This window comes from Protopterus annectens, chromosome 13.part0 (genome assembly GCF_019279795.1).
Source record: "Protopterus annectens isolate FY-2018-M chromosome 13.part0, PAN1.0, whole genome shotgun sequence".
Taxonomy (NCBI): Eukaryota; Metazoa; Chordata; order Ceratodontiformes; family Protopteridae; genus Protopterus; species Protopterus annectens.
This window is the reverse complement of record NC_056747.1, coordinates 1106268-1125905: the sequence shown is the minus strand read 5'-3', so window position 1 is coordinate 1125905 and position 19638 is coordinate 1106268. Positions and strand designations below refer to the sequence as shown.

Here is a 19638-nt window from a genome sequence, read left to right as displayed (position 1 = left end):
TTCAGGAAATTGGGATGGGCAACTCTATCTCCCTTCAGGGTTCAGTTGTCTGGCTACTCCCATCTGGCATTTACTTCTTGGAGTTCAAAGCAAATGTTAAGGATTTACAACTGTAAACTTGCTGTCATCCTAAACTCCCCAGAGGGCATCAAGATCCTCCAGGATGGCCTTTCTCAAATAAATAGCTGATAGCTAAACCATGGACTAACCCCAAGTACCAAAAAATGTATCACTGTATCCTTTGGCAATTATTACTGCCATAGTAACTATCACATGACCAAATTAACCCTGAGAGATGGTCACATAGTCAAGGGTCAAGCTATCTTCCCCAACAATGAGCTGTGCTTTGATCACCACGTATCCACTGTTGTAAAGAAGTCCTTTTCCACGGCACAGCTTATATCTAAATGTATGGCATTGAGGTCCAGAGATGTAATCATTCCACTGCACTTAGCTGCCATCAGGCTGATTATTGAATACAACTCCCCGTTTGATTGAATACAACGCCCCATTTGATTGAACACAACGCCCCGTTTGATTGAATACAACGCCCCGTTTGATTGAATACAACGCCCCGTTTGATTGAACACAACGCCCCGTTTGATTGAACACAACGCCCCGTTTGATTGAACAAAACGCCCCGTTTGATTGAATACAATGCCCCGTTTGATTGAACACAATGCCCCATTTGATTGAATACAACGCCCCGTTTGATTGAATACAACGCCCCGTTTGATTGAACACAACGCCCCGTTTGATATGTACCAGTCCAAACACTTGTCACAAATGGAGCAACCACAATGCTTTCTCACTAAAAAAACTCAAGAGCCTGAATCACAAAAACTATGCAGACCATCTCAAAGTCTTGTCTTTGCTTTTTGTATCACACAGACTACTAAGAGGGGGACCTCCGCCCAGCATACAGAGCCTCAACAGACCTTATCTTGTCAGACAGATTACATATTTGCAAGTCCAATAGTAGTGGGAACACCTTCTCAAGGGATTTCAGTCTCTTCAGCAACTGAATGATAACATGGAGGGATAGGTACATATATCACAGAGAACTGCATGTCTTACATGAACCGACTCAAAGCCCTATCACTATACTCGATATCCTACAGACTGCTGATCACCACGTATCCACTGTTGTAAAGAAGTCCTTTTTCACTGCACAGCTTATATCTAAATGTATGGCATTAAGGTATAGGGATGTAATCATTCCACTGCACTTGGCTGCCATCAGGCTGATTATTGAATACAACGTCCCATTTAGAAGTCTAAATCTCAAAATGCACTCACTCGAGGCACTCCTTAAAATGGAGAACATCGATATCTATGCAGTGACTGTGACCTGGTTCAAGGCTTCAGAGAGCACCCCTGCACTACCAGGCTATAACTCATACCACACTTTTCAGCCATGTAACCTGGACCGAAACACCAAAGGTGGAGGTATGTCCATATTCATTAAGGATATCCACACCTCCAGGCTAGTTGCTCAGCATAATGCATCCGAGGCTATCCAAGTGCAACTAACTCTGGGCAAAACTGCAATCCAAATTGTAGCTTGCTACAGATCCCCCACCATGCCCCAGGATTCCCACTCCTCTTTTCTTGATGTACTGGAAAATATTAGGGTTCAACCAAACACCCTAATAATGGGCGACTTCAACTACCCCACCATTAACTGGGAAAACTACTCATGTACCAACTCCTTAGCTCAAAGCTTTCTGGAATTCATAACCCCCAATGCCCTGGATCAACTTATCCACACCCCCACCAGGGGCAACAATATCCTAGACCTAGTCATTACCAACATGAGTGACCGGTGTTCCACACCTGAAGTCAACTCCTCGTTGGTCAGATCCAACCATAAGCTAATCACCCTTGATATCCACATCCTGCCCCCACCCTCCATTAAGGAAACCATGGTAAAAAATTTCTCCAAAGCCAACTTCATGCTTCTTAAGACAGAAGTGGTGAACTTCATGATACCCATGCAGTTACAACTGCTGAATCCTACATAAATGCACTCTATAAGCACTTACACGAGTGCATGGATCGTGCTATCCCAAACAGAACCAAGACGCTATCCTCCAAAAAAGGAAGCCAATCTGGTGGTCCCCTGCCATAAACAAACTGTACAACAGAAGGAAGAAACTGTTGCAAAAGCGAGTAAAATCCCATGAGTGGAGGAGCTCCCTGGTCAGCCTCAGTGAGAAGCTGAGATCCCTTATAAGATCCTCCAAAGCTAGCTACGAAAACAAAATCACCACTCATTCTAAGAACAACCACAAAGCATTCTATAGCTATGTCAGGAATCTCAATGGCAACACCCAGATCTGCTCTGAGTTACAGCACAATGGCACTAAATATACAGACCCAACTGATATTGCCAACATCCTGGCAGATAGGTTCAGAGCTAACTTTACCCCCCACCCCCTAAATGGCCCATATCTATACAGGAAGAATGCAGAGTCCCTGTAATCACAAATACGCAAGTAAAAGCTGCACCCTCTAAAGCCAAAAACACAGCATTCATGGGACCGGACAACATTCCAGGCTGCGTTTTACATGAACTTCAGAACGAACTGGCTCCCCACTTAAGCACCATGTTCAATAATAACCTCGCATCAGGCTTTGTGCCCACTGAATGGCGCACAGCAACAGTTATCCCACTCCACAAAGGGGGAGTCACCACTGATCCCGGGAACTATCGACCTATTAGCCTGACGAGCCTGGTCTGCAAGGCCATGGAATGTATCATCATGGAACTCATAAACAAAGACATTGGTAACCTCCAAACTCTGGATCCCACCTAGTTTGGGTTTGTGAAAGGCAGATCATGCCTCCTGAATCTGATCGACTTCTTTGAGGCAGTCACTAAAGCTGTAGATGAGGGTAAGGTGGTTCACACAGCCTATCTTTACCTCGCCAAGGCTTTTGACACCATCCCCCATTCTGGAATTATAGTTAAGCTCACTAAACTAGGTATAAAGTTGCAGACTCCAAATCTGACCTCAAAGCAGTCACAAGTGGAGTACTACAGGGCTCTGTCCTGGGACCTCTCTTGTTTGGTATCTACTTCTCTGAAGTACAGGCTAACACAGAAAGCCTCTGGCTAATGAAGTTCGCAGATGACTGCAAACTAGGAGCCATAGTCAAGTCCTCAAATGATGTGGACATCCTACAGAAGGGCCTCGCTGAGACAGATGCCTGGTGTCAGAGCCATGGCCTCAAGTTCAATGCCAAAAAGTGCAGTGTCATCCCCTTTGGTAAAAACTCTGCACCCATGAACTACCACATTTTTTTATTTATTTTACATTTGTTGACTGGTCTAGTCTAGCTGGATATATGTCCATTTTCAGTGGAGGCCCAGGGAGCAAAGCTCTGCAAACAACAACCAAATAGGACAAGACAATGATATTTACAATAGAAATCGGTACATTACAAAACTTTATAACATATTGCATATCTAGGATTTTATATTCTTTATTCCAATAGGGAAAAACCTGATGTAAAATTAACCTAGATACAACAGTAGTTTGAATTAATAATGGAAATTATATCTAAGAGATACTATAGATACTAAAATCACACAAAATATCAAAAGAAAAACACTAGTGTTAAGTGGACAGAGTATACAAAAGCAAAATACAAGGATACAATTAGTGTTCAGTCTCACAAGAGTTATGGTCTTATATGAAAACGGTTAGTCATTCAATTGTATATACATAATTTACATGAGGAAAAATCCTCAGAATGGTCAAGCACAGTATTATCAGCGAGTAAACACAAGATCATGTTCATAAGGGGCTAGGGATCAAGGAAGTCTAGAAAAGGGGTATATGGGGGTTAGTCTGGGTTATCACAGGGGCATAGCCAGTGTGATTTGAGGTAGGGTTTGAGCTTGCTTTTAAATAGGTTAACTGAGGATAGTGAGGTTAGTTGACTTGGGAGGCTGTTCCAGGTTTTACCTACTGTATTAGAGAACAGGGTGTCACCAGCTGAATTGTTGGATTTAGATATTTGTACAAGTAGTTTATTAGATGAGCGTAAGGTTTTGAGATTGTTATAGGGGATGACTATGGATGTAAGTATGGATGTATTTTGAGGTAGATACAGGATCTTATGGGCTACTATTATTTGATTGAAAATATTAGATTTGGCAACTCTAACCATCCAAGTTGATTCAGGTTGATACAGTGATGAGTTCTATAGGAGGACCCAGCTGCAAATCTGGCAATAGTGTTGTAGGAGGATGACAGTTTACTCAGATTACTTCTGCATATTTTGGTATAGATAGGGGAGGCATAGAGCAAGGTAGAGATATGGTGGGTGAGAAATGGTGACCCTGGCTAGAGGAGTTAGAAAGGGTTTGATTCTGTAGAGGGAACCTTGTTTCTTATTTACTGTTTTTATGGTGTTATTAATGTGAGGTTCAAAAGACAAGTTATTATCTATTAGTACTCCGAGTAGTTTGGTGGTTGGCTCAGGAGATATTATACTTCCATTATTTGAAGTGATATTAAAGTTAAGTGGGGAGGTTCTGTGATAGGCAGCAATCTACTTAACACCGAATGTGTGATAAGAGATCTTGGGACCCAGGTGGACAGTAGTCTCTCCTTTGATAGTCACATTGCCACAGAAGTCAGGAAGTCCTTCTACGTGGCACACCTCATCATAAAAGGGTTCTCATCCAGGAAAAAAGAGGTCATTGTTCCCCTCTACTTGACACTCATTAGACCCATTATAGAGTACAACGCCCCTTTGGGAATGTGCCTGACAAGACATCTGCAGCAGCTGGAAAGGCCACAGAAGTACCTCACAAAGAGGATTACTGGCCTCAAACAAATACCCTAAATGACCACCTCAAAAAATGCCAGCTTTACTCCGTAGCATATCGCCTACTTCGAGGTGATCTCTGCCTAACATATAAAGCTATGTCAAACCCAGAGCTGTTGGACATGCTACACCTAAAGAAATCCCAATCCCTCCAAGCTACATGCTCTAGGAACCTAAACCTTGTCACCACAATAAACAGGAGATGCTGGAGGTATAGATTCCTGTCCCAGAGACTTCCCATACTCTGGAACAGGCTACCCATGTATGTCAATCAAATTTCTTCATTAGCACTCTTCAAGAAAAATCTTGATGAGTGTATGGGAAATAGGAAATACACCCCGGGATCACTTCTGTGTCTCTGCTCAACAGGGCCACAGGAAAATAACTTTCTTGGGTGGTGTAAGCCAGGGAACCTTGTTGGCTAGGCTTACGTAAGCCCTTGGGCCGATAGCCTAGTACCTACCTATGAACCTATTAACCTAAAAGGTGATATGTGTCTGGCATGAAAGACATCCTCCGACTCAACACTGATGGATTTACTGCATATCAACCTATCAGATGGCATTCCATACTTCATCTGGGGAACTAAACCTCTTTTGCAGCATCAGTAGAACAGCTTGGAGGGACACAGCTCTGGAACAGACTCTCCACCCACATAAAACAAAGTTCATCCCTGTCCATATGAACAACCTAGATCTATGTATGGGAAGAGAACATTTACCCCAGGACTGCCCCTGTACTACTGTGAGCACAAGCAGCTCCTAAATGCTATAGCCCATGCATGGGTCCCCTTAAATTATCTGTGGCATGACCCCAAATATTCATATTAGGGGTAATATATAATTATTGACCTTGGGATGGTAAGCAAAATGGGATATAGGTTAATTCAAGTACAAAAAGGACAATTGGTGGGGCTTAAAATGGCCTGCAATGACAGCTAGCCTAGTACTTGCCTATGGACCTATGAACCTATTACCCCTTCTATGGAACTGTCTTCCACTCCACATAAAGCAACATGCTTCCCATACTCTATTCATTAGATGAATAGATAGGAAAATGCAACTTCATCCCCGGTTTAGCACCCATGTCTCTCATGGATAGGAACAACAAATAAATGCCCCAACATATCCTTGGTCTGTTGACCTCTGGGTTATTTGTATGCAGAATATAAGACTAAAAATGATTGTGGGAATGTTAGGCTAGGCTTCTTAAGATTCACACAGATCAATAGCCTAGTAGGTATCTGTAAATCTAAGAATTGCATTTAATTTCTAGAATATGCTTTTGCATTATTGGAGATACATTATGTTTTGTTGCACCTAAAAATCCATATTTTATGATTCCATTACACAGGGCATTGCTACAACCTCACACTAAGTATTGTGATGGTTTTTGTATATAGAATGTAACTTGAATTAAATTTGAAAATGAATTGGTAAAGCCGGTACTAAAAACAAGCTATTGGTGAAACCGGTGCTAAAGCCTGCTCTGTTCGTTGTTTGGGATTTGGATTCATTCTGCTGTTTCCTGTGAACTTGACTTAAATGTTTGCATGGAATCAGTCCAGAGGTAATATGCAAAGAAAATTGAAAATGTGTTTTTGCTTTCGTTTTCACAACATTTAGAGAGCCTGAAATTATACCCTGTGTACTCCGGGGTGATTTTATTATGACCTACAAATGTCTGCAAGATGATCTCTTGACAGTAACTGTATGCATTAATTTATCTAACCAGTCTTTCAGACATACAACCATTCTTTACTGATTAACATCAAACGATTTATCAATCTTTATAACAGTAAGATCTTACAATGATAGAGCTGCAAGTTTGTGGAGCCATTTACCTCTTTCCATTTGGGAAGCGTCTTAGTTAAAGCATTTAAGACTCTCTTAGGTGACTAGATGATTCCATTGATATATAAACCCCAGGGGCCCAAATGCAGACCCACTGCTAATCTCACATGAGAATGTCAACACATTGTGTCAAATAGTATTTTAACATTGTGATGTAATCACAAGAAGAAAAAAGTCCATAAATATAAGTCAACATTCACAACAGTGATGAAAATGAAATGGTCAATTGTCATATGGTCATATCCAAGGCAAAGCAACTGAGGGGCATTGCTGGATTCATCAAGGTGTCAACTGTCCATTTCAGTGACAAATCTTATATACAGTTTGTTGAATATGCAAAAAGCAAATGATAGATAATGTCTAGCTGTTTCACAGGAGACAAACATTGAGAATTATAGACTCTAAAGATGATATCTTGTGAAGATTTGGCATAAATTACATCCATGTGTGAAAGCGGATAAAGTAAAACAACCATAGGTCATATAAATATCAACAGTATGTGAGAATCTGGAAAACAGCCTTTGTGAGCAAAGGCTATGGAATGTGCATCCAAGTAAAGCAGTTGTAGAAGTTATATGGAGTTAGTAACAGATTTGGTACAAAACTAATTAATTGTATGATGCAGACAACTGTAACAGAAAAAGAAATGTTTACAATCAGTTATGTACACAGTAGTCAAGACAGTAGACATTTATTCTTATCATTTCTGTTCCTTTAGTAAACCATTAATTTCAAAATAATGTATTCCTTTTGTCAAATAACGGGCTAATATCTTCCAGAATCTTATTACAATTAAAACTACAATTCCATTTAAATGTTTGTAAGACAGACTGCTAAATATATAATTTATTACCCCAGTTAAAGTCACCATAAGAGTTATTCAGACTTTTGAAATCTTTATTTTTATAAAGTATTTGTTTTTTTATTGGTTGAATTTTAGTCCAGAAACACTTTCAAAATAATTTAAAGCACTTTTAATACTTGATAAAGATGATTCCAAATCAACAATAGTGAGAAGGATACCACCCACAAATAGTTGGAGTTTAGATTAATATTGTTCTCCGATACCTAAACCTATTATATCTTTATTGATTTTAATATAATTAGAGAATAGTTACAATAAGGGAGGGGAAAGAGATCCTAGTTTGACAGATGAAAAAGAACCAAACTACATATGATTAATAAGTGAAATAAATTCACTACAGAATTTATAAATTTTCAAAACTTTAATAAGGTACAGCCATAAAATTGAGTCAAAGGCTCTAAGTCTAGAATAGTTTTAGATAATTCTTTTTATTGGAAGAAGCAAAATCAGTGAGAGTGATTATATGTTTAATATTATCTTGTATCTGTCTGTATAAAATAAAATCTGTTTGGTCACCTTCAATCTGATGCGATAGGAGGATTTTTGTCTGCTTGGCAGCACTGATATAAGTTATTTACAATCTTTGTTTAACAATGAAACAGGCCTAAAGGAAAAGCAGCCAGACGGGTTCTTGTCTTGTTTCAGCACAGGTGATATCAGAGCATATTTCCAAGAAGGTGGACAACACAAGGTATCTTTGATTTCCATAGAGGCTTTTAACAAAGGGGATAAAAAACATATATAACTCTGGTTTCAGAGCATCATTCCCTGAAGCATTATTTTCCTTGCATTTTATTTAAAACTTGGCATTTAATTCCCATCACAGTGAATATTTTGTTTATTTTTTATTTTTTTTCTTAGAAGTATCCTTAAATAAGAAAGATTCTACTCCCTTGTGATCTTCAAAGTCTCATTTGAGCTGTTTAATTTCTCATAGTAGGTTTTAAAATAAAATATCTTCAATACCAGTAAATTTCCTTGTACGCTCAGGATGAAAATTACAATTGATGTGATCTGGTTGGTGCAGTGGTATAGCGGTTAATGCTGTTTCCTCACAGCAAAAGGTTCTTTGGTTCGATTCTCGGCTGGGGTGCCTTCTGGACAGCGTCTGCATGTCCTCCCCGCGTTCATATGGGTTTCCTCCCACATTCCAAAGATATGCGACTGGAGCATTTCTCCCCAGGCCTCCACTGAAAATAGGCTCTGTCCTAGTTTGACTTTCCCAGTCAACAAATTAAAAAAAAATAAATACATTTGAACTTATGCATATATAAGTGAGTAAGACTGTAATCTGATTTTTTCTAGTCTGGTTGAAATTTTATGTTGTAGTATCTTTTGATAATCAGTATTTATTTTTTTTTAGCTTTGTTACTAAGCGTTTAGTACTTTATTATTGTTTGTTTTCCATGGAAGTGAACAAGTTTCAGAATACAAGTCTGTTACACAGATATATATATATATATATATATATATATATATATGGATCCCTATCCCAACACCGACACGCCACAAACCCGACACTCAAAACAACAACACCAAAACACCGAAAACGCACAAAACCGACAACTCACAAAACCGAACACCATAACACCGACACCCAAAACACCGACAAACAAAACGTAAACTACACATAACACACAACTATACATGCACTAACCCTAACCCAAACCCTAACCCTAAGGTCCGACACTACCGCATACTTACCCTACCCGCACCCTAACCCTAACTCACTTAACCCGCCAGTAAACCTACATTCCATCACTATCGCACACTTACCCTACCCGCACCCTAACCCTAACTCACTTAACCTGCCACTACACCTAAAGTCTGTCACTACTGCACACTCACCTTTCCCGCACCCTAACCCTAAATCCCACACTATCTCACACTTACCTGTCCACTCCCCAATGCTAAATCCCTCACTATCGCACACTTACCTGTCCGCTCCCTAATGCTAAATCCCTCACTAGCACACACTTACCTGTCCGCTCCCTAACGCTAAATCCCTCACTAGCACACACTTACCGATTCACGCTCATACATTGCCCATGTCGGTGTTTCGGCTGTCGGGATTTCACATTGTCGATCATCTGTCTCGTTGGTCTTCTCGAGTTGGTCTTCTTAGCGTCGGTGTTTCGGTGTGTCGATGAACTCAAGGGGACCCATATATATATATATATATATATATATATATATATATATATATATATATATATATATTCACTTTATAATCTTGACATACTGAAATCTCAAATTTCAGTATCTCGAGATTATAAAGCCGAATATTCACAATATTGAAACCCCAAAAGTGCAAAATTCAGTATCGCGACTTTTAAATACACCCTCCACCACACAAACAAACATGCATACACCTTCCTCCCCACACTACAACAAACTAGCAAAACACACACAAACACAAATACATGCACCTACCCTAGATATAAGCAGGGGGGAAGCCCACCTGGACCCCCGATACTTATATATACTAACTCTGAGGTCGCACTAAAAAGACAAAGATACTAAACCCACCGCTACATACTCTATACTTCCCTTGCACAAACACACACCACATACGTACAAACACCACCACTCTCAGCACTTACACACTCACACTCTTACCTACCTACCTACCTACCCTAACCTACACCTAAAACTTCCCAACACACTCACATACACTCAAATCCCTACCTAAAACTCTAAAAAAAACAGCACGTACCTGAATCTCCAGATATATCCACACAACGTCAGGCAAACCATATCCCACAGCACACCGCACCTTACAAACACAGCAAATTCCACGTACCGCTCCACCACAACTGCAAATATGACACTTCAAATTCGATCAAGTGCAGTTTCGCTCAACTGCACTTTTGGCATTTTTGTCTCGAGATACTGAAATTCGACATTTCAGTATTTTGAGATATATATATTTATTTTTTCTTGTGGTAGTGGGCAGATTCCAGCATGGAGTTCTGTTACACCTGTAAAGTTTTCCATTGACAGTCAGCTGGTTCCAGCATGGAATTCTGTGATAGCTGTAGTGTTTTTCCATGGAAATGAGTAGGTTCCAGGCATGAAATTCAGTGACAGGTGTATTTTTTTTCTACTGCAGCAGGCAGGTCACAGCATGGAATCCCATGACACCTGTATTGCTTTCCATGAGAGAGGGAATGTTGCAACATGGAATTCTGCAGCAACCTTATTATTGCTTTTTTTTTGCATAGCAGTGGGCAGAATCTGGCATGACATTCTGTGACAGTTGTACTGTTTTTCCAGGACAGTGGGCAGGTACCAGCATGGAATTCTGTGAGAGTTATATTGTTATTGCATAGCAGTGGGCAGACTCCAGCATAGAATTCTGTGACAGTTTCACTGACTCCTGGATTACAATAACTTAGGTAAGGAGGGTACCACTCCTGCCTCACAGACCTGGCCTCGGCCGCTGCTGGAGCTGTAAGGCAAAGTGCCTAGAAGAATAAAAAGACAAATCCTTTAAAATGTAGTCCAAACTCTGTGGCAGACCTCCATAGCAATATGAAGTGGGTGTACTGCTCAGCGGCCTAGAAGTATCTGTCAATCAAGCGCAGGATGCACAATAAGAAAATAGGGGTGCAGATTTGTCTAAGCCAGACACTAAGTCACTAAGTTCAAGTCTTTCACAACTCAATCATTTCTCTGAGCACAAACTATCAGATAGACATAACAAATTAATAAGATGCTACACATGCTATGCTTCAAATTTTAGGAAAAATGTTAGAATAACTTCTTCTGGGTACAGCAAATAGATGCTTACAGCCTGACTGCAGTCTAAATGGAGGGACGTTTATTTTTTAATGTCATGCAACACACTGCATGAACAACAGTAAATTACATCAAGCATATTACAAGTGTCCACAAGGAAACATTGCCATCTTGTGGCTAACTATATTATTACACATAACTCTCTCTCTCTCTCTCTCTCTATATACACACACGCACATACACACACACACACGCACGCACGCACGCACGCACACACACACACACACACACACACACACACACACACACACACACACACACACACACACACACACACACAGTAGTTGCTGCTATATATATGTCTAACAAAAAAATGAGGTAATGTACTATCCAGGCATACTAATGTTTGGTTCTGTCAGCTTTATAAGTAGTCAGTATTTGCTTGGTCTTATGTGCATTTGTTTTCATTTATGCCTTCCAGTCACTCGACTGCATTTTGGGTAAATCGAACTATAGAAAGTTTAGGGTGAGTGCAAGCAGAATATAAAAAGTGATTGCACTCTCTTTGGAACTTATAACTTTTGAACAATATATGTCTGTTATTGTAAGAAATTTGCTCAGCTTATAAACAAAGGGATTGTGTCTAGATTTAAGGATGTCATTGTCCCCTTTCCTCAACCCTCATTAGGCCAGTCATTGAATATAATGCCCCCTTGCAGATATATCTGTCCAGACATATGCAACAACTGGAACACCCACAGGGATACTGTCACTCGTCCGGTCAGGATAAAACAGACAAGCATTTGTGGGTGCAGTTCAAGCAGCTTTGTTACACACAAACACATCAGGAATGAGGCTTTGTAACTTAAACTTAAATAAACTTATAAACAGACTGACTGCCACACTCATACATCTTAACAGTCTGGCTGTTCTCTCAACACACAAACACATCAGGAATGAGGCCTTGTAACTTCAACTTATAAACAGACTGACTACCTGACATACATGTTAACACTCTGGCTGTTCTCTCAACACACAAACACATCAGGAATGAGGCCTTGTAACTTCAACTTATAAACAGACTGACTACCGCACTCATACATGTTAACACTCTGGCTGTTCTCTCAACACACAAACACATCAGGAATGAGGCCTTGTAACTTCAACTTATAAACAGACTGACTACCGCACTCGTACATGTCAATGCTCTGGCTGTTCTCTCAACACACAAACACATCAGGAATGAGGCCTTGTGACTTCAACTTATAAACAGACTGACTACCACACTCATACATGTTAACACTCTGGCTGTTCTCTCAACACACAAACACATCAGGAATGAGGCCTTGTAACTTCATCTTATAAACAGACTGACTACCACACTCGTACATGTCAATGCTCTGGCTGTTCTCTCAACACACAAACACATCAGGAATGAGGTTTTGTAACTTCAACTTATAAACAGACTGACTACCACATTCATACATGTTAACACTCTGGCTGTTCTCTCAACACACAAACACATCAGGAATGAGGCCTTGTAACTTCAACTTATAAACAGACTGACTACTGCACTCATACATGTTAACACTCTGGCTGTTCTCTCAACACACAAACACATCAGGAATGAGGCCTTGTAACTTCAACTTATAAACAGACTCACTACTGCACTCTTACATCTTAACACTCTGGCTGTTCTCTCAACACACAAACACTTCAGGAATGAGGTCTTGTAACTTCAACTTATAAACAGACTGACTACCACACTCATACATGTTAATACTCTGGCTGTTGTCTCAACACACAAACACTTCAGGAATGAGGCCTTGTAACTTAAAATTAAATTAACTTATAAACTGACTACTGCACTCATACATGTTAACACTTTGGCTGTTCTCTCAACACACAAACACATCAGGAATGAGGCCTTGTAACTTCAACTTATAAACAGACTGACTACCACACTCGTACATGTCAACGCTCTGGCTGTTCTCTCAACACACAAACACTTTAGGAATGAGGCCTTGTAACTTCATCTTATAAACAGACTGACTACCACATTCATACATGTTAACACTCTGGCTGTTCTCTCAACACACAAACACATCACGAATGAGGCCTTGTAACTTCAACTTATAAACAGACTGACTACCGCACTCATACATGTTAACACTCTGGCTGTTCTCTCAACACACAAACACATCAGGAATGAGGCCTTATAACTTCAACTTATAAACAGACTGACTACCGCACTCATACATGTTAACACTCTGGCTGTTCTCTCAACACACAAACACATCAGGAATGAGGCCTTGTAACTTCAACTTATAAACAGACTGACTACCGCACTCATACATGTTAACACTCTGGCTGTTCTCTCAACACACAAACACATCAGGAATGAGGCCTTGTAACTTCAACTTATAAACAGACTGACTACCACACTCATACATGTTAACACTCTGGCTGTTCTCTCAACACACAAACACATCAGGAATGAGGCCTTGCAACTTAAACTTATAAATAGACTGACTACTGCACTCATACATCTTAACACTCTGGCTGTTCTCTCAACACACAAACACTTCAGGAATGAGGCCTTGTAACTTCAACTTATAAACAGACTGACTACCACACTCATACATGTTAACACTCTGGCTGTTCTCTCAACACACAAACACATCAGGAATGAGGCCTTGTAACCTAAACTTATAAACAGACTGACTACCACACTCATACATGTTAACACTCTGGCTGTTCTCTCAACACACAAACACATCAGGAATGAGGCCTTGTAACTTCATCTTATAAACAGACTGACTACCACACTCGTACATGTCAATGCTCTGGCTGTTCTCTCAACACACAAACACATCAGGAATGAGGTTTTGTAACTTCAACTTATAAACAGACTGACTACCACATTCATACATGTTAACACTCTGGCTGTTCTCTCAACACACAAACACATCAGGAATGAGGCCTTGTAGCTTCAACTTATAAACAGACTGACTACCGCACTCATACATGTTAACACTCTGGCTGTTCTATCAGAATGGCACTGCTGCCTGCACATGCTCAGTATTTATACGAATGTGCTACATCTGGAAATGCTTATTAAAGGTACATACACACGTTCTATTCTACACATATCTTAGTAAAATGATACAAGGCTTAAATAACATATCCTACATGGACCAAATCAAATCGCTGTCACTATGCTCTGTGTAAGAATTGATAAGACTGTAGTATTCTGGAATTAACTGGAAACAACTGAAATGAGACTGGAATGAAAGTCTTTATCTGTTAATTACCCAAACTTGTGCTGAACAGGAGCCAGTCTCTCCTTTATGGGCCAAGTCTTTTTGAACTTTTCAGAATAAATTCTGCACACACTGTAGTTCAGTTAATAATGCTTTATTAGATGTAAACAATAACAGTCTGTAGAAATTCTGGAATGCTGGATAACAGTAACAGTGCTGATAAATATATCCAAAGTTTCTGCACATATATTCTGATTTTCCTGAATAATATCAACTGAAACAGTCTTTTCCTCCTGAATAGTGTGGATATTTGACCTGACTGCTGTACTCAGACTCGAGTGTCTGTTCTGCAAAAGATCTTTAACCTATCAGTCCAAAAGCTAACATACTGACTTTTCCTGACTGTGTCTGAAGTATATTCTAATACCAAAAATCTTGCAATGTTTTACACGCGTCTTTAACCTTGGTTTACAAGCCTTGTCTTGCATGTGTCTCATGGTCTATTCTTTATCTAGCAGTCCAAATACAAACATCTTTCCCTTGAGAAAGGAACATTCTGTACTTCTGCACATCTCATATATCTCATATATATTTCCCTAAAACTGAATGCATACATGAAAAACACAAGTCTGACTCCATATTTTAGGCCTATTATTCTATTTTATGCCTAACAGGTACTTTAAAGTGAAAAACCTCAGTCTAACACTCTGCATCCTACAGACTGCTAAGGGGTGATCTGTGTCTGGCATACAAGGCATTGTGTAACCCATTACTGATGGATTTACTGCACATCAGCAAGCCAAATAGTTCATAGGTTTATAGGTAGGTACTAGGCTATCTGCCCGAAGGCATTTATAAGCCTAGTCGGAATGTGTTGGCTTTTGCCACCCCTTTAGATTAGTTCCCTGTGCCTTTGTCCAGCAGAGCCATTGAATTGATCCCTGGGGTAAACTTTCTGTTTCCCATCCACTTTTCAAGGTTTCTCTTGAAGGGGGTTAGCGAGGAGCTCTGCCTAATGCAGACTGGAATCTTGTTCCAGAGCATGGGAAGTCTCTGGGACAGGAATCTATCCCTCCAGCACATCCTATTTATTGTTGTGGTAATGTTTAGACCCCTAGAGCGTGTGGCTCAAGGGGATATGTTTTTTTTTAGGTGGAGCATGTCCATCAATTCTGGGTTGGACATGGCCTTGTATGTCAGGCAGAGATCACCACTGAGTAGGCGGTATGCAACCGAGTACAGCTGGAGTTTCTTCAGTCGAGCTGTACAGGGCATCTGTTTGAGGCTAGTGATCCTCTTGGTGAGGTACTTCTGTGGTCTTTCCAGCATCAGAAATGCTCAGTCTAGGGATGTAAACCTCTCCTGCAACAGCAGCGAGAATAGTTTGGAGGGACAGGTATGTCTCACAGAAGATACCATTGTTCTGGACTCCCCAGCAACATATAACAAAGTTCATCCCTGTCCATATTCAAGACCAACTTAAATTTATGGATGGGAAACAGAAAATTACCCACAGGGCTGCCCCATACTATTAATGGACAGAGGCAACTCTTAAATGCTTTATTCTCATGCATGAACCCCTCACATTATTTATGGTATGATTTTTCATCATTTTTCAGCCAAGAGGGAGGCGCCTTGTATGGCAGTGGCCTCTCTGGCTCCCAATAGATACTTTTTGTTTTCATGCTATGTTGTGTGAATCTTTCAACTTGGTGAGTCCACTTTTGTTGTCTATGAGCGGATATTGCAATGAAAATGCAATGTTGGTGGTGTCAGAATGTGAATTTGTGTCTGTTTTTCTGACAGAATTGCATGGAGTGGTGGAATGTTCGGGCCTGCAATGGCGCTCAAGCTGATGCGGAATGTGGAAAGTGAATTTTGCTTGTTTTTGGAAATGGACTCCTTGAATGCGGCGGTGGGTTACAGTGATGAAAGAGGAGAAGGAGACGGTCTGGATGGTGGTGTGTGAGGATAGGTGGTCTCGGCAAAAAGGAAGGACTTGGTGGTTTCTGGTGATGGTGTGGTCAGTCAGGCCTGCAAGTAGAGGTGGTTGAAAGACTATGGTTGGAGAGGGTTGGAAGGAAGTATGTTGAACTGGATGATGCTATGGATTGTCGGGATTACAGGTAGCAGCAGGTGGCTGGTCACTGGTGATGAAAGGATGGTCAGATGGAAAGGACTGTTTATATAATGTTGATGAAGATGCATGGTGAAAGCAGCGGCTGTATCATCAGTGTTTATAGCTTCTGATCTTTGGTTGGCTCTTTCACTGTTGTGTTATGTAGTTGTGTTCTGCTGTTATGTTACTGTGCATGAACTTGGAGGAACATAATTTCATTCAGCTGTACTCAGTATGGTTGAATGACAATAAAGTTTTGCTTTGCTTTGCTTGTATGATTTCAGTAATTCTTATTACAGATAATATATAATTATCAACCATGGGATGTGTAGGGCCAATCTATAATTAAATGGGATAGGTTATTTTGAGTACAAAAAAGGAAACTCTCTCACCTTAAAATGGCTAGTAAGGGCAGCTAGCCTTGCACTTACCTATGAACCTATAAGGTCAGCTAGCCTAGCACTTATCTATGAACCTATAAGGGCAGCTAGCCTAGCACTTGCCTACGAACCTAAAAGGTCAGCTAGCCTAGCACTTACCTATGAACCTATAAGGGCAGCTAGCCTAGCACTTACCTATGAACCTATAATGACAGCTAGCCTAATACTTACCTACGAACCTAAAAGGTCCGCTAGCCTAGCCCTTACCTTTGAACCTATAAGGTCAGCTAGCCTAGCACTTACCTATAAACCTATAAGGGCAGCTAGCCTGGCACTTACCTATGAACCTACAAGGGCAGCTAGCCTAGCACTTACCTATGAACCTATAAGGGCAGCTAGCCTAGTACTTACCTATGAACCTATAAGGTCAGCTAGACTAGTACTTACCTATGAATTTATATGTACCATATGTTATTTAAGTAAAAGGTTAAAAGGTATGCAGTCTTATAGAAAGGGTTCTCTGGACCCAGGCTACGGTTCATTTTGAAAGTCTGTACCATAAACATCTGAACACATATATATATATATATATATATATATATATATATATATATATATATATATATATATATATATATATTTAAACAGCAGAAACACAGAGATCTGGCCAAACTGACCAAATATCTCCACTGAAAAGAACCTAAACTAAAAAGCAAACACACTACTTGCTATATAACCACAGAAAGTAAATAAGTAACTGAAAAACAAAGTTACATTGTGAAATTAATCCCAATAAAAGTAATCCATATTGTGGTGCTGCGATAGCGTTGTCGCCTTACAGTAAGACACTGTCCGGTTCGATTCTCAGCTAGAGCATCTTGTGCGTGGAGACATGCGTGAATGGGCATACCTTCGTTGAAGATTGCGCATCAGGGCTGGTAACTCGGCACATAAAAATCAACTACCAATCATTAGCGGATCAGAGTTCCGCTGTGGCGACCCCTAACCGGGAAAAGCCGAAAGACACGACGGCGACGACTAAAACTGATAATACCCTTTCATTCCTAAAATAGGAGTCCTAATCTATATGTTCTGCAAAGAGTGCTAGCAAAAAAGGGAACCCTTCTTCAGGGGCCTGCTGATATCACCTACAAGACAGATGCACCTGACCTGGGAAAATATGATTAAGGGATGCTGCAAACTGAGGAATGAGACAGAATCCTAGAGTTCCTACAGTCAAACATGACACATGTCCTTAACTCTGTAATTCTACACAGAACCTTAAAAATCCAGCATTAACAATGCAAAACAACATACAACTCATACTCTTTTTGGCAAACGCTCATTCTAAAACCCACGTCAGACTTACTAATATTTGCAGTTTGCTTCAGGATAACATAGTTTTCACAAATACAGTGGGATGCAAAACAATTAAAACATGATTCAAGCTCTTAGTTTAGATCTGGGAAGCAGACCTCTCAGCTGTCCAGAATTTTGCAGAATGTCCAGATTTTTGTTTCATATTTTGGACTGTTCCTCATAAAATTTGTGTTTTTCTGGAAAATTGCTGAGGAGTGAAGTCATTAAATAATGACAGATGTTTGAGTTTCAGACTTCATTATCTTTCTGAAAATACATGCTAATGCAAAACCTGTCGTTCTAGCAACTTTCCATGTTTATGAAAGCAATATTTAAAATTTGCCCCTGATCTTGAATCTTTGCACTCCTGTTATTGCTTGCTTTCTCTATAATTTTTGCACTAAGAGGTTGAGAGGTAAGCTGGGAAGAAGATATCGCAGTTTTTAAGCACTGAATTTAATTCTTTATACTTTTATAAGAAGCATCACAGACACCATCTCTTCAATTTCATTTTTTACAGGAGTTCAACTAATAGCACTGGGACAAGAAGATAAGCATATTGCAGATTTTTTTATTGTAAAGCTAAGTGAAAGTATGTTGTTGTTTTTCTTTCGGCTTTTCCCGGTTAGGGGTCGCCACAGCGGAACTCCGGTCCGCTAATGATTGGCAGTTGATTTTTATGATGCCGAGGTGCCAGCCCGACGCCCAACCAATTCTGTTAATACTGGTAATGTCTTTTAGTTATTTTCTTTCTATTTTTATCTAGTTAAATTTAGCCTGTAGCTTGCATTATGGACAGCAGCTGTCAGAAGGAGCCCATTTTTCAACTGATGTCAACAAAGCTTGGCATATTCCCAGTGAAAGTGTGACTCTGACCAGATCATATTTAATAGGTAAGTGTGTGTAGTGCTGAGGGATACCCCTGTAAAAGTGGGTGCAGGCCTTGTGCGCTTCCCTCACCAAAAACACTTTTGTTGTGCATTCTTGTTGTCCAGATTTTATCAGCATGAGAAATATTTTGGCAGTATGCTGTCCAATATACATTGCTTCTGAAATGTTTGTTTCTACTATTATTTTAAAATAACATGAATCTAGGAGTTTTGAACACAAATGCCTTTTGGTGATTATGTATGTATCTGTTTTTTTGGGATTAATTGACTTTATATAATGAACTGCAATAATTAGCATTTCTCAATATTTCTTTAATCTGTTGAAC

General features: G+C 40.0%; 1 protein-coding gene across 1 annotated transcript in view; it reads left to right on the top strand.

Moving 5' to 3' along the window:
- The window catches only part of LOC122788423 (rho GTPase-activating protein SYDE1-like), an 809025-nt gene that overhangs the window by 437325 nt on the left and 352062 nt on the right, over window positions 1-19638 (top strand). The window lies entirely within an intron of this gene.